This window comes from Lissotriton vulgaris, chromosome 4_1 (genome assembly GCF_964263255.1).
Source record: "Lissotriton vulgaris chromosome 4_1, aLisVul1.2, whole genome shotgun sequence".
NCBI classification, from domain to species: Eukaryota; Metazoa; Chordata; class Amphibia; order Caudata; family Salamandridae; genus Lissotriton; species Lissotriton vulgaris.
This window is the reverse complement of record NC_141691.1, coordinates 1,688,039,806-1,688,055,625: the sequence shown is the minus strand read 5'-3', so window position 1 is coordinate 1,688,055,625 and position 15,820 is coordinate 1,688,039,806.

The following is a 15,820-nucleotide window of genomic DNA, read 5'->3' as shown; positions in this document are numbered from 1 at the left end:
TGGTTTATGACTTGGCTCAGTGTTTTCCTTTTCAGAAGACAGGAGGGGTGATTGTGTAGCCTTTGGTATGCCATTATTCAACGTGCTGTAAAACTTGGATTAGGATACTTCACAGGGACGGACTAATTTCCTGAGATGCAGAATTTTTTCTTTCAGTGTGTCTACCAACTCGTTGAGGAGTCTGAGAATTTTTTCATCCTTGTTTTGTTTTTTGTTGTTTGAATGTTTCTTTGTATGGTGCTCCCTTTTCTTTCCCATCATGCCAAGTATTATCTATGGTGTCATTGTTATATTTTTTATTTATATTTATGTACAATCTATGTTATGTTCATGTGTAAAAAGACATTTGTATTATTGGCTTATATATATATTGTTTTGTGTAAGTGTTGTGGTTATTTTGTGACAGATGTCTTTTTGGTATGTGCCATGTTACGTTGTCATATGTTAAATTTAAATTTTTGTATTGTCTAGAGTATGTATTTTTATATATATATATTTATGTATATTTATGTCTGCCCTTTGTCTGTTCACTCAGGGTGTTTCCTTACAGCCTCTTTACCTCTGCACCCACATCTGTAAAATCTATAAAGTAACAAGTCATTCCCCAAATGAACTCTCTTTAGAGCATTATTAGATTTTCATAATACAGTAAGCACCATAACAATTCTCCATTCCCGAAATTCACATTTATCTTCAATGCAATACCTTTGGAATTTAAGTATGAGTGGTTTAAGAAATTACAGGGGCAGTTGAGCAGTTTTATATGGCCCTCTAAAGGGTTGACAGTGGCATGGAGGAAAATATCTAGGAAAAAAGAACATGGAGGCACCGTGAGTCCAGATTTTTATCATGACTGTCAGGCTTTCCAATTAAAGAAAATTAGATATCTATATTTGAATAATTGCTCCTTTACCCCACTTCTCAAAGCTGTGACAAAAATTTGGCCATCAAGGAGGATTATTTCCATTTTAAATTTGGCCGCCTGAAGGACTTAAAGAAGGTTAGTTTAAAGATATTGGAGGCAGTTTGAAAGCTTTGATGTCAAGTTAGATGGACATTAGGAATACTGTACCATAGTAAATCCATGCCAATATGGAATGCTCCGGAGACTCTTAATGCCTTCGAGACAAGTTGACAAGCCCTCTGATTGAAGGGGGAGTTAATAATTGGGGTACAATTATAGAAGATAACTTATTGGTCTGCTGGGAGTCCTTGTCGGACATTATGTAGGGTAACCTGTTCAAATTCAATTTACCTGGCAAGCTGGACACAGGAATTAGATGAAGACAGGAAAGGAAATAGGTTCTGGGGTGACAAATTACAAAGAAGATAGCCCCAAAGTAAAGAAGTCACCAAATGATACTAGATGGCAGTACATAATGGGGAGGAAGCTTTCACCTTGCCAAAAGAAATTTGGAGGCAGAACCTGTCGATGATGGACGTGGAAACCTTGTGGCAAGTATCGATGTCTACTCTTTGGTCATCTACTAAATTTGCTCCTCTCTCCTACCTCGTAGCAAAGACCTGAAACACCCTGCCTCTGCACCTCAGGCAATCACTATCACTGCCTCAATTCAGGAAGGACCGCAAAAACTGGCTCTTCAACTGAACCACAGTGTCTTCAACAGACCAGCAGCTCCCTCGCTCCCCTCAGCACCTTGAGACCCTTACGGGTGAGTAGTCGCTCTTTGCAAGCCACCTGATTGATTGCCAGAAGTGTGAGGTTGCAGGTGTTGTGTCGCACTTACGCTGAGGTGCCTCTGTGAAATCTTTTGCATGAATTTGCCTTGGAGACTGGCATTGAAATCTCTTGCTTATTGCTTCTATCATCTTCATGGCCAAGGTATGTTGCCTTGACCTCCCTTCCCTTAAAATTCAAAGATATTCTTGGTGCATCCTTGCCAAGTCTCGGTAACGTTTTGAAATGTTATCCAAGGCACTGGCCTGCTTGTCAATCATTGGAGGGAATCCATTAAGGAAGGCAGCTATCTCACAGTGAGTAACCTCCTATACATAAATATCTTTCCAAGCATTAGATTGCTGCTGGTTTGAGAGTGTCAAATTTGTGTAGTTTGATTTCACATAAAATCAAATTAAGGTCAAATTACATGAAATTATGCATAATTATGCAACATGCAAATCTCTTACTTTGCACTATATTGTATCTTCAAATGCGTAATTGCATCAATTTTTGGCACAAGGATGCATCTATCAAAAGCACCACAAACAGCAGCCACTTGTGTTCTGTTATTCCCATGTGTTTGTTTTAATTTTTTACTGCTAATAGAGAGTAATTACACAAAGTGGCTTACTAGTCTAATTATGAGAATTAATTGTAACAAGTTTAAATGCGAAATTCCCCAAATTACATGGATTACATCAGTGTAATTTAAATTTTTCCCAGGTTTATGTGTTGGTAAAACTGATCCATTGTGCGGCACAAGACCATTCCAATCCCCCCACATGCATGGTCAGCTGAAATGGGCAGCTGGATACCCAGAATAGAGATAGGTAACACCTGGGAGGTTGTGGGAGGGTGACACATTACAAAGAAGATAGCCCCAAAGTAAAGAAGCCTCCAAATGATACTGGATGCCAGATGCTCAGCATGCATGTTCTCTCCCTTAGATGACTGAGAGAAGACTGAAAGATGCACCTGCATGGGAGGAGTGTGTTGAATATAATACATAGGTACCTGTTAGTTGAGGGAAGTGTGGAGGCGACTGATGAGTTGGCAGAACAAGCATCCGTGACTGCTTAGCTAATGCCTGGGAACTGGCAATCCTCAAAAGTGGTTTAGGAGGAAGACTAATGGCCAGCCATAAAGTAGCCTTTTTGAAGATGTTCTGTTTGGGGGTTACAATGTCCTGCTCCTCATTCACATCTTCTTCCTCCTCATTGACCAGCTCCTGCTTCTACTCTTCTTCTTGTCGGGAAGTACTGGCCGCTAACATTGTTAATTGGAGGAGTTGACTCCTGGAATTGTGTGACCTTCCCAGCTTGTAGATGGTTTAGCATCTTCGTCTGATGCAGTTTCCCATTAACTAGAAGAAGATTTCAACAGTTGAAATGCATCAAGAACAGTTTGGCATCTACATTTTAAAACAGTACTTTAATAAGCATTGTTTTACAAATAAATATGAAAGTTAGTACCATGTGAGCATAATGAAATAAGAAATTAAAGGATGAATCACTGATTAAATCATTATATCTCAACACTGTGAGCTAACCAGGTCTTGGAACAGAGATTTGTTTTTTTGGATATCTCTGTGAGATCAGCTACTGAACGTATGCCCTTCTGGTTCGTGTTTCTAAATCATTTCCAAATAAATCACTTATATAGATGTAAATTATGTTCAATGGATATTGCAAATCTATCAAAGACATTGTGACCACAAATACTAACATTATAGACACATACAAGAAAGGAAAAGAAACATAACTGTTTAAAAAAAGAATAACATTTGCTATACTTATAATTGACTTATTCAAATGATTAATGATGAATTGAAAAGCATTTAAATCATAGGTTCCCAGACATACCTAACCGATGGATGGTAGAAGGCAAAATAGCTGCTGTCAGGATGATCCTGATGTCATCGGTGTTCTCAAGGTAGAGACCAGGGCTCTTAGGGCTTTTGTATGACAGGGGGGATCCTGTCGGAAACGCTGAGTGCCGTGTGACTCTTTGCCAGCCTTGTGAGGAGTCCATCAAGTGTGGTGCTCGTGCCTCTTTTGGAATTTGACCCGCTGACCTGAGCTGAGCCTACCTGTTTTGCTCTCCACCCACCACCGCAGCACGTCTCCATCTCCCTTTTGCGGCCGCTGTGAGGGGGAGAGTACAGGCAGCCAGGACCACAGGCTCCAGCCTGCAGCGCGGCCGGAAGCCGCCAACGCGAAAAAAGCACCAGGAGGCGCTTTAAAACCAGCCTCTTCCTCCGCGTCGCAGGAGCGCGCGGGAGCGCCCGGGGCTAAGCTCGGGCAAAGGGCGGGCCTTCTACGGCCCTCATCGGCAGGAAGAGACAGGGACAGGGCCCGGAACGCTGCCCAAAACATAATTTGTGAGTTATTATTACTAACATTTATCTCTGCAATTGTAGGAAAGCCATCCTGTGCAATAGTCTTGTACGGTATAACTTGGGGGTAATCACCGTCACAGCCTTTTAATATGTCGAAGCCAAAATCGACTCAAGCTGTCAATACTATTGACAATTACATGGTCCAGGTGGTTGCAAAAATAAACAGTGATAGGAGATCCTCACTGGGGCTGAGCCTCTCCCCTGTATTGCCTCCTGATAATATGCCTCTTGATACACCTGCTCTTGACATTAGCAATGAGGTATTTCAGCCACCTGAGAATAACCCATTAACACAGCTATTAGTAGCTATAGCAGACTCAGCCTCTGAGAGTATACCTGATGAAGACATAGTACTGCTAGAAGAGGAGCCCCCAGCACCAGTACCAGCCCCAAGAGCTGCTAAGGGGGGGTAAAAGAGTCTTTCAAAACGGGGCGGGCTTCGCTCAAGCAAAAAACGCCCAGATGCATCCCCACCGAAAAGTACTGGAGAAGATGCAAGGGGAATCTCTGGGGGGAAGCTACTCTTGGACAAAGACCAATTTAAGAAACTGTTAAACGCCCTAGATAGTAAAATCAAGACCATAACTAAACCTCTCCTATGTAAAATAGACCACCTCACTGAAGAGGTGAATAGGCTGGGGGGTCTTTTGCAAAAAACATTAGAGGAAGCAGCAAAAATTGCTAAGCAGGAGACACTTAGAGTCGAGTCAAAAAATACACAGACAGCCCCCAGGCCAGAACCCTTGGAAAATACTCCCCTTATCCCTATGCTGTCCAATGATACAGGGGGGGGGGGGGGGGGTTCCAGGGGACTAGGTTCTAACATCGGTGGTTCTGAAGGGCCAAGGCAAAGGGACAGGCTGGTAGATTCCAATTTAGAGAAGGGACCAGTAGAATTAATTGTGGAGGCATCCCCCCTGGTACTGGTCCTGGCGAATGTTCCCCTCTTAGAATCTGGGCAAGTAGAGAACCCATCTTCCCTAATAAATAAATCACTGCATTGGCTATCAAGGAACATGGCCTTTTCCCCGGGAGGTATGGACCAGCTGGCACAAGAAGTTGTGAAGGCTAGAAGAGTAGAATGGATCGGGGTGGTAATAAAAAATTTAGAGGGGATTGTGTGGTGTTACACTTCTCTGATCCCGAAGTGCTGCCAAACATTTTAGCAAATATATATCCTCCCCAGTGCAGATCCACAGAGATAGTCCCGCTAACGCTAGATTTTTTCTATGCAAAGAAAGGGAATATTTTAAATCCCACAGTACTTAGAACAAAATGGAACTCTGTGGTAAGGAACGGCAAACCCCTCGGCATAAGAAGTAATTGGGGCATACCGATGGAAAATAGATTCTCTGCCCTTTCTGATCTCAACGAGTGTGACTGACTGAATGGGCGGATGAGTACAGTCAAGGGTAATATAGCTGGGATTCAAGAGAGGGGAACTGGCATTGCCAAGAAGCTTATTGATACTAATCTTAGTAATGGTAGGATACCCTGTTATATTGGGGATCTTTCTTGTACCTTGGGGCACTTGGCTCCCATTCCCCGCATGATCGAATATAACAGGGCAACTAGCCCCCCACCTATTCCGGCTCAACCCCTGCATGCTCAATGTGTATCTCCATTGAATGGGAGGGCCAGTCAGCTGAAGGAAGGTCTTAAATTCCTATCCTGGAATCTGGCGGGAATTCTCCACAAACTAGAGTCCCCAGAATGGTGCGAATTTGTTGACAGCCACAATGTAATTATGTTCCAGGAAACCTGGGCAGTGACCCTTGTCCATCGTCAGGGTTTTTTAAACTTCTTTGTCCCTGTGAAAAAGAATCCAAAAGGGCGTCCCTCAGGGGGATTAATCACATGGGTACGTCAATCACTACAATGTACTATTAGAGCGAGGCCCGTTAACAATTGTGACTTACTCCCAATTGTGATAACCTGGGCTGACGGCCAAGAGATGGCCCTCTACAACATATATGCCAGGGGAACAAAAGGGGGTAAAGATGCAGAGGTGGTAGTAGCATTAGATAATGATCTGGAGAATCTTCCAACACATATCACCATCCTAGTGGGGGGAGACATGAACACCACATTCGAACCACTAGGCCAAGAGGATAATGAAATGTCCTTAGAGGAAGATACTAAATGGGGAGTCCCTCAATTGGATTTACCCGTGGTAAAGAAATGGTCTGAAGTGGCAGTACAAGTGAAGAGTTTGTGTTTGGCTAGGGGGCTGAGGGCAGCAAATGGCCGCACCCCCTCAGACCTCCAGGGTGTTCATACCTTTGACAACACAAGGGCAAGCAGTCGGATAGACTACATCCTTGTAGATGTCAGAGATTGGTATAAGATAATTAATATGAAAGTGACATCTAGATTGGCGAGCGACCACAATCCGTTGTGCTTGCTCTTCAAATTGGACCAGGGAGTAATTTTGCCTAATCCGGAAAGGGGCGTCATGCCACTAGTTATCATTTCAACTAACAACCTTCGCCACATTAAATGGGCAACTCTGTTGGATAAGCCAGGGGAAATGCAGGATTTATTGGAGGCTGTTGTAAAAGAGGTTAGTAGATTGCAGGATTATTGCAATGAACCTAATTTTAATAAATTAATCGAAGAGTCACACCCCAAGTTTTTTGTTAATATACAGGGGTTCTTCTTAAAAAAAGCTCATCAGGGAAAGGGTGCTTGTCCCCGGAGAAATAGAGGATGGTATGCCCATTCTTGTAGAAAGGCACGGCAGAACCTCAGCCTAGCGCTTAGGATTAAAGCAGGAGTGTTGAAGGCCAGGGACGACTATAGAAAAGTTCAAGCTAGGGCAAAAAGGCTGTGGGATGAAAATCAATGGCTAGATCTCAAAAAAGCCTGTGCAGCTTAACAGCAGAAAGAGTTTTGGGCTATCTTAAAATGGGGCAGGGGGGAATTGCAGAGTGTCCAAAAAATCACGTGGCAAAGGAAGCATGGGTGGATTTCTTTAAACCGCAATATGCTGATAATTCTCCTTCGGCCTTCCACCCGCCCCCCAAAATGGTATTTTATAGTCATGAAGTATTCACACTGAGGGATGTAAATGTAGCATTGGATGGGGTGACCAGAGGTAGGGCTCCAGGAATTGATGGAATACCGGCAGATGTATTTCTATCTGACCGGGCTAACTGGTGCCAATATTTTGTATGGCTTCCAAATTCCATCGCACAAGGAGCCATGATACCAGCCTCATGGAAGGGCGCGGCGATCATTCCAGTTTTTAAAAAAGGGGACAAGGCTTTACCAAGTAATTATAGGCCCATCAGCCTTATCGACTCAGCACAAAAACTGATGGGTAGAATGATACAAAATAAAAAAAAGCCTGGATAGATGATAAGGATATCCTCTCCCCGTACCAAGCTGGCTTCCGCCCCCTAACTAGCTCCGTCGACCAGGTATTCAATTTTTTAACTCTTTACTGGAAAAACGTGACCTTGACAAATGGCCCATTATATGCCGTTTTTGTTGACTTAAAGTCAGCATTTGACTTAGTACCTCGTCAAAAACTATGGATTGTTCTTAGCGAGCTTGGAATTAGCCCCGAATTATTGACATTGCTAGTGCGTATGTCCGAAAACAACTATGCCAGGATTAGGTGGGGTGCACAGGGGGACGTCACAGATTCTTTCCCCGTGGAGCGTGGGGTGAGACAGGGATGCGTCCTGGCCCCCGCCTTATTCTCCCTTTATATCAACGGCGTAGTAGACTTTCTAAAGAAATCACAAACTGATGCCTCTACGCTAGATGGGGAGCGGGTTCCAGTATTAATGTTTGCTGATGACACTCTACTGGTCTCGCGGACCCCTAGCGGATTACAAAAGACAATTGATGCATTTGGAGATTTCTGTCGGATTCGGGGCCTGGAATTGAACACTACAAAGACCAAAATTATGAACTTGAATCCCGCTAAGCAATTCAAGGGAAAAATAAATTTTAAAGGGTCTGTTTTGGAAGAGGTGAACGCTTTCACTTACCTTGGTATTTCCTTGCAGGGCAGTATGAATTGGAAATATCACATTGATTCCGTGGTTTTAAAGTTCCATCAGCTGGCTGGGGCCATAGCACAAAAATATAAATCCTCATTAACAAAACCCATCCAGCCTATAATGGAGATTTATAGTATGAAAGTGCTGGGCGCCTGTCTTTATGGATCAGAGCTATGGGGCTTCGCCAATCTGAGTGTCTTGGCTATTGCATAGAAGAAATTCCTTCGCCGGTTAGTTGGTGTCCCGCAGAGTACTCCATCGATCCCACTCCTATATGATCTTGGGAGAAAAAAGATCGAGGATATGGCTCGATTGCGTCCCACTTTTATATTGGAGGCGAATACACCTGAATTGGGTCATTATGCATCTGCTCTCATCGACATAATTAGTTCTGATCGGTTCCATAAAATAACTTGGCTTAAAGAAATTAGGAACTTGCTACAAAAATTGCATCTAGACCACTTATGGACTACTACTGACCCTTGCGCCTTTCCATCTAAGGCGTTGTTGAAAAAAATGTATTGGGACATGGTATATCAATCTGTTTTAATCTCCAATCAACCCTCTATGTTGACATCCAAGTATTTGGAGTCTAAATTAACCCCAAAATGTGAACTGTACTGAGATCTGATCACAAAACCCTTGGACAGAAAGCTGTATTCCAGTTCAGAGTTGGTTGCCTACCTCTAAATGTTTTTACTTTAAAATGGTCTCCAAGTAATGTTAATACATGTTGCTACTGCAAGGTCCACGTTGAGGACATTCCACACTTTTTGTTTGTTTGCCCCTTGTATGCTGCCCCAAGAAGTAGATGGCTAAAACTAGTCTGCAAGAATTTGGGTGTAAGAATAGAAGCACTAAGAATATTAAGATCAAATTGTGCCCCCAATCTTGCAATTGCCCTAGCCAAATATTTGGGTTGGGCCTGGATTATCTGCACCTGCACTTTAACTGCGATTGATCATGTATGATGAAAAGTATTTCGTTTTAAGACTAAACTCATTCTTTCTGAACTAGGCACAGTGACCCTGATTTTAAATTGTATAAATTATTTTTAGTGGAAAGAATTTGCCAGCATTTTTGCATTTAATGTGTATCTTAAATTGATCTTAAACTTAGTATAGTACTTATATATGTTTAGAATTGGGATAAAATGCTTTTATGACAATGCTGTCGAATAAAGTATTGAAACTTGATAGGTTCCCAGACATACCTAACCGATGGATGGGAGAAGGCAAAATAGCTGCTGTCAGGATGATCCTGATGTCATCGGTGTTCTCAAGGTAGAGACCAGGGCTCTTAGGGCTTTTGTATGACAGAAGGTGACAAGAGAGAGAGACATTCATAGGGGAGAAAGCCATTGCAAATCAGACAAGAAACTTTTACTTATATGGTTTTAATACTCATTTTGGGTCCCACAAAGATTGCTCCCCTGCAAAGTAGAGATGGCCTAACAGATATCTTAGAGTACTGCCCTTCAATTGGCAATTCTAATGGTATAATTATAAGACAATAGATAATATCTAAAACAATAGCAATTCATAAGGAGCCTGGTGCCAATAGGATGCGTGACAAAAACATACATCTACTTTCTGAGTAATAAATAAAAAGTTTGATCCAAAACCAAAATTCACAAATGTAACTTACCAATGCCTACCACCTGTCTGCTGTGTGGTTCCATTTGGGCTATTGTTGCACTCCTAGGAGCAGGTGTAGACATTGTGGCAAGTTATAGAAATCCTCTATAGTGTGTTGGTCAGATTATTCCCATTAGAACATACATGTGTGAGTTGCAGCGCAAGATCTGTTGTACATGCTGCCTTGCTGCAGTTGCAATGACCCCTGTGCCAGCTGAAGCACCCAATATACTCAAAATAGTTGCTGAATGTAAAGAGATAATGCAGGTGTGCTTTTAGTGAGAGGAAGTGAGTGGAACTATCTTCCCTAAGCTAGTCCCATTTTGATTACTAATGTGCCCTCCCCCATTGTTTTCTTCCCCTCTATTCTGTATCGTGATGGGTTGCTCTGTGTACCATGTGTATCATTCTCATGCCTACCTATGGAAGGTTTTTGTATCTTGTAAAATGTTTAACTTTGAATAAAGATTGCAAAACAAAAAAGAGAGAGAGAGTTAAGTGACATCTCAATGAGCAACTAGTAGTGTATCGTAGAAAGGACAGCCACCTAAATGGAGGTGAGAAGGAGTTGGGATCCAGTGGTCCCTCCACGAAGAACTTGTGCCAGCTAACACCTGGGGCACTTCTCATTCACCTGCCTCCTCTCATCTTGCCACTTGTTTTTAGTATCCCCCAATGCATTGACAGAGTCTGTCATCTCCTAATATTATGCTGCTTCTCTGTTCCACTGATGGTGAATGGTGATAGCTATGTAGTTATTTCTAATATTTTAACACAAATGTAACCTCAAAGGCTGTCTCTTCCTCGCAGAAATCTTTTTTCCAACACACTATTTTGGTCTGGATCTTTCAGACAGAATGTGGAAGCGTCAGCATTACAAAGCTCAAGAGGTAATAGGCAGATCCTTGGTGTGGGTAGTATATATGATGTTGAAAGGGAATGGGTAGAATTGTTTCAGACATGCAGAATTCTCCCATTCCCTTCCATGCAGAGGTCTCTGCCTCTGTAGTGGAGGTCCCCCCTCCCCCCCCTGAGTGCTGAGGACCTAGGACGCCTGCAAGATGCAAAATACAATTGTAAAGTTATTAGTATGCTTATTTAAACTTTAACCCCCTAAACCGAGAGCATGAAGATATGTAAGTCTACATTTTGAAGTAAATTTACATTTGGAAATGAAGAATTACATGAAGTAGTACATTTAGCACAAATTGTAATAGTACACTTGCAGTTCTCGGGGTAGAAGGCACTCACAACATAATCCTTCCACCATTGCCTGATTCTGAAAATGGGACAGAAAGTTTTGAATAATCACATAAAGAGCATCATGTAGTAAATTCTGTTCAATGATCTGCTTCCAATGGCATTGTGATTCCAGATTAGACCACTATGTTCTCTTCCTACTCTGCAGTTGCCACAAGAGAAACTCAGCAAGTTGGAATCATTGGTCCCATCTCAAGAATGTCTGAGTTTGCTGTCAACTTCAAGTACTAATTTAGATGCAGTGCAACCACAATATATAATTTGTTGCAACACCACACATGATTGCTAAAATTGCAGTTACTCCAGCACCACCACCACCACCACCACCAATAAATAGATCTACATCAACTGCAGATGATACACAAGAGTTGTTTTCCTTAAATTTCTTCTCAAAACACCAACATCTGAAATCAGTTGGCTCTACAGATAGCTTCGTACGCATTGACGATGTTGGGACAAATATCTTCACCCACTATGGTACTACCTTGAGCTCTCCCCCCTGCTGGTTCCCACTCCTGCCTCCCAGGTGCACTTCCATCCCCCCTTCCCTATTTATTGGCGGCTGCTGTGCCAAAGGTGTGCCAAAGACAATCCCGTCTATGCCCATCGATGACCCGACCACGAAGGGTGCCAGTGACCCTGGATCTCTGACCATCCACCACTACGACTCAGCTGCCCTCCTCGCACTCAACCCCGGAAGGAACAACAACTGCCACCTGTCCATGCCGAACACCACCAACGGGCGATTCTCCTGCCACCACTGCTACCGAACCATCACAACCCTCTGCACCGCCACGGCCGCTGCCCCCATGCAGGACTCCAATACCACTGAAGCCCTGAAGTGCATCCTCCTCAACATGCACTCCATGCATGTTGAGGAGGTTGCTCTCGCTCAAATCCCAGGTTTCTACTCTCACTGGAACATGTTTTGGGATTCTCAGAATGCTGCGCAAGTTCTTTCCCCTTCTCTCGGAGCAACATCGGAGGATCACTGTTCAGGCACTCATAGGGTCCAGATTGGACTATGCAAATGTCCTATATCTGGGCCTGCCTGAAAACCTCCTCCAGCGTCTGCAGGTCACCCAGAACGCTGCTGCGCGTGCAATTTTTGGCCTGCACCGCCGCACTAGTGCCTCCAATCTCCTTGTATCCCTTCACTGGCTTCCGGTGCGGAAAAGGATACTGTTCAAGGCCATGACTCTTGCCCATAAGGCCTTGCATGGCAATGGTGCCAAATATCTTCAGAGGAGGCTGGACTTTTATCGACCTGCACGATCCCTCAGGTCAGAAGCTCTGGCGTTGGCTCGGGTGCCACGCATCAAAAGGGCTCGGCTAGGCAGCCGGTCCTTTAGTTTCCTTGCTCCTCAGCTATGGAATTCTCTACCGGTGTCCTTGCGAAACACCGCAAATCTGCTTGTCTTCAGGAAAGACTTAAAAACCTGGCTGTTCGCTGGATAATTTGTCCCCTCTTTTAGGCCCCTGCTCTTTTACTGTTATGTTATCTAGCTCTCTTCTTTGGTCTGGAGCTCAAAGCGCCGGGACACTCCTTTGGAGTAGCCGTTGCGCTATATAAGTCCCATTTTAACATAACATAACATAACATGCACAGGCATACTGTAGAGATCTGGGACTTCCTCTACACCCTTTTGCCAGACGTTTCCTCCACAGAAACCTATGCCAATGCCTACTCCGCCCGACATCGCTAATACCGATGGCTACAAGATCCAGAGGAAGGACTGCCCCAACCGCCCAGAAGGAGGACTCACCATCACACACAAGAGCTCCCTCCGACTCTTCACCTCCACCACAAGTGACTCCGCCGCCACCATGAACACCTTCACTTCCAGATCCAGACCAGCCCTCTTTATGGCACCCTCGTGTACAGACCCCCCGGACCCCACACTTCATTCGCCACTACCTTTGCTGACCTCATCACATCCCATGCCACCGCCTCCATGTACTACATACTCATAGGAGACATGAACTTCCACCCCGATAACCTCAGCATCCCCAACTCCACCGCCCTCCTGGACAACCTTGCAAACATCGGACTGAAACAGCTCATCACCACTCCTACCCACAAGGCAGGACACACCCTCGACCCCATTTTTGCAGGTGGGAACAACATCCACTTCAGCCACACCACGCAGCCCCTCTGGACGGACCAACCCTGCCTACTATGGTGGCAGTGGCCCGTAGAAGATATGTGGAGGGCAGGGGTCTGTTGGGGCTCAAGAGTGAGTACTCTTCATGGTTGTGGTGGCATCTTCGATGGTGACCAGGGTCCAGGTGGTGACGGTAGACCGGCTGTCATCGCTGGAGGGATGGGAGGTTTCTTGAGTCTGCTCGCTAAAGTTGTCGTAGAGGTCCTTGTATTTCAGGTGGGAGCCAAGCTTGTTGCAGAGGTCTTGGGAGGGAGTGACATCTGTGGATTCACTGAGGAGTTTGGTGAATTGGTGGGTGATGTTGAAGAGTTCCTTTGAGTTGCTGGAGTTGGTGAGGATTTTGTCCTAGATGAAGGTCTTCTATATGGATCTTATGTGTTGGTGGTAGTGTGTCATGGAGTTCTTGTAGGCGGTCAGGTCTTCCATGGTTTTACTGTTTCTCTATCGTTTTTGATGCATCTGCAGGAGCGTTTGGCTCCTTGGAGGTCACCTTTCCTCTCCGAACCCACAGAGATCAAGTACGGAGTACCACAAGGATCATCACTCAGTCCCACGCTCTTCAACATCTGCATGGCTCCCCTCACCACCATCATCAAACAGCATAGACTAAGCATTGTATCCTAACCCGACAACACCCAGCTCATCCTCGCCTTCGCGAAGGACCCAGAAACCACCAGACTCAGCTTCCAAGAAGGAATGAAAGACGTTGCAGCTTGGATGAGCAGCAGCTGTCTGAAACTCAACTAGGAGAAGACAAAAGTCCTAGTCCTCGGACCCTCCCCCTCTGCGTGGCCCTCTGCCCTCTGCCCTCAGCACCATCCTCACCCTCACGGACCACATCCAGAACCTCTGAATCATACTCGAGCCCTTCCTCACCATGACGCAACAGATCAACGTTGTCTCCGCCACCTGCATTAACACCCTCCGCATCCTCCGCAAGACCTTCAAGTGGATCTCCCTGAAGCCAGAAGGACCGTCATCCACACACTCATAACAAGCAGACTGGATTACAAAACACGCTCTATGCTGGAATCAATAAATCTCTTCTATGCAATTTCTAGACCATCCAAAACACCGCGGCCAAACTCTTCCTCAGCATCCCACAACATGAGCACTTCACCCAACACCAGCAAGACCTCCACTGGCTCCCCATTGAGAAGAAAGTAACTTTCAATCTACTCACCCATGCCTACAAATCCCACCACAACATCAGAAGCAAATACCCCAGCGAAAGCGTCTTCTTCCACGTACCAAAAAGGAACCTCAGCTCCGCCGACCGCACTCTGGCAGAAACCCACACGTCCCCAGAACCAGAGCGGGTGGAAGAGCCTTCTCCTACATCGCAGCCAATGCATGGAATGAGCTCCCAGTCAACATAAGATGCTCCCCTACTCTGCACACCTTCAGGAAGAGCCTCAAGACCTGGCTGTTCGGCTGAACCGGAGCTGCACCGCCCCGTGCCTTGAGACCCTAACGGGTGAGTAGCACATTTAAACCCCCTGATTGATAGATTGATATACTTCATTTGGCAACGACGACCCTTAGGTGAATGCCCATAATTGCAGGGTGTTTGTTTATATCTAAACTTCTGTTCAACACTATGTTCTGTGATCTTCTAGTTCTTCTCAGCTATAAATATTTAATACAATGGGAACAGTGTCAGGTACCGTCAATTGATAGTTCTAAGGAATTCGAAATGTGCTTTACCTATTTAAATCATGGCGAAAGATCTGACATGTGCCTGAAAAATGTTTTACAATTTAAATCAACTGACTTAAAGGTTGTTTCTTGAATCACTTCTTGAATTGGTCATGCATATTGGCTAGATATTATTAAAGATAAAAACATTTGGGGTACAACATTTTGACATATGAAAAGAAATGTGTCTGATGATAATATGAGTAAAAGAATTCAAAACAGTGCCTTTGGCATGTGACCGTATGATTTGATTGGGTTAGTTTTATGGCCACTAGGAGATAATATATGTATTCAAAGGTTATTGTCTAAAGCTACTGGCCTTTGGGCACATAGACCTGATCCTGTAGGGATTTTCCTTTCAGTCCCGGTTTGGTTCTCTCTTTAGTTGCAAGTATTAGCTGTCTTAGGCTGCCTCTGCTTTACAAAGCCACACATAATGTATTTGTTTTTGTGAAATGACAATTTTTTAGAAATACGCTGCACATACTATTTGCTATTCAGTTACTCGTCATTGAATTTAGTTTAAACATCTCGTACCAAGTCGAACAACATGGTAATATTGTCTTGTGCCCAGTCAGCATCATATCCAAACATTTTTAGACATAACACGCTTCAGTTTTCTAACACAGTATATCTTATCATATAAATGGTGTCTCACCCCCTTGGGTGGCAGAGATGAAAATTCCTAGCAGAGATACTGGTCCTGGATTGGCAGCAGAACCCTTACATAAACTGAGTTTACACCTATGAAGCAGACCATCTAACTACAAACACCAGGTATGGGTCCGTTACTAATCCCTGATATCACTAATACATCCCTGTACTAATATAGTGAGGGTAGACTTAGATAGGTATACTAGTTACCATTGTTAGGTTGTTTATTGTATACAGCCGGCTAGTAATGTAGATTACGTTGCTCAGTTGTATTTGTTTACTCTTTACTGTTTACTTACTTCAAAATAGACTAC